Here is a 1226-nt window from a genome sequence, read left to right as displayed (position 1 = left end):
CCACAATGTGAACAGCTAATTAGGTCATGAGAACTTCACTCTCATTAATGGATTAATGTTGTTTATAAAAGGCTTAATGCTATATAATCAATCTCTTCTCTGAACATTTTCTTGTCCTGTGATGAATTGCAATGTTATAAATCACCTGATATAATCTCTCAGTTTTGGCCTTCCTAGCCTCCAGATCCATGATCAAAATATACTTCATTATAAATTATTAAGTCTGTACTATTCTGTTACAGCAGCACAAAATTCACTATGGTAAGAAAGGCAGACCAGGAAGAGAGTCACAAACAGTGAACATCTCAGGAAATTCAATGGATCACAGTTCCTGGAAGACTTGGAGAAACAGTGGGATAAGAATATACAAAGTAGCTGCCTCTTCTTCTTCAGGAAAACACCAAATGGCGATGACACGAGTGCAGCAGGAGGGCCCGGAGGACCCGGGGGCCCAGGATTAGGAGGCCAAGGCGGCTTCTGCGAATTCGGCATTGGTCTTAGGGGGCTGTAGTAGTGGTTGAGGCTATGGCAGTGGTCGAAGCCGCGGGGCTCGTGGGGGCAAAGCTGAAGACAAGGAGTGGAGCCCCATCACTAAGCTGGGCCGCCTGGTTAAGGACATGAAGATCAAGTCCTTGGAAGAAATCTACCTGTTCTCCCTGTACATTAAGGAGTCTGAGATCATTGACTTTTTCCTGAGTGCATCCCTAAAGGATGAGGTTATAAAAATCATGCCAGTGCAGAAAGGCAGACTCGACTCGGGCTGGCCAGCGGACCAGGTTTAAGGCTTTCGTCGCTATTGGGGACTACAAGGGTCATGTTGATCTTGGTTTTAAGTGCTCCAAGGAGGTTGTCGCTGCCATCCAAGGGGGCATCATCTTGGCCAAGCTTTCCATTGTCCCTGTACGAAGAGACTACTGGAGGAACAAGATTGGCAAGCCCCACACTGTTCCATGCAAAGTGACAGGCAGCTATGGCTCTGTGCTGGTGTATCTTATCTCTACCCCCAGAGGCACTAGCATTGTCTCCGCTCCTGTGCCCAAGATGATGGCCGGTATAGATGACTGCTACACTTCAGCCAGAGGCTGCACTGCCACCCTGAGCAACTTTGCCAAGGCCCCTTTGATGCCATCGCCAAGACCTACAGCTACCTGACCCCTGACCTCTGGAAAGAGACTGTGTTCACCAAGTCTCCTTATCAGGAATTCACTGATCATCTTGTGAAAACC

At 47.7% G+C, this 1226-nt stretch overlaps 1 pseudogene; it reads left to right on the top strand.

Moving 5' to 3' along the window:
* The first annotated feature begins 410 nt into the window (after positions 1-410).
* LOC110286382 lies at positions 411-1226 on the top strand (annotated as a pseudogene).

The sequence above is a fragment of the Mus caroli genome, chromosome X (genome assembly GCF_900094665.2).
Source record: "Mus caroli chromosome X, CAROLI_EIJ_v1.1, whole genome shotgun sequence".
Classification (NCBI taxonomy): Eukaryota; Metazoa; Chordata; class Mammalia; order Rodentia; family Muridae; genus Mus; species Mus caroli.
This window is presented reverse-complemented; position numbering and strand designations above follow the sequence as displayed.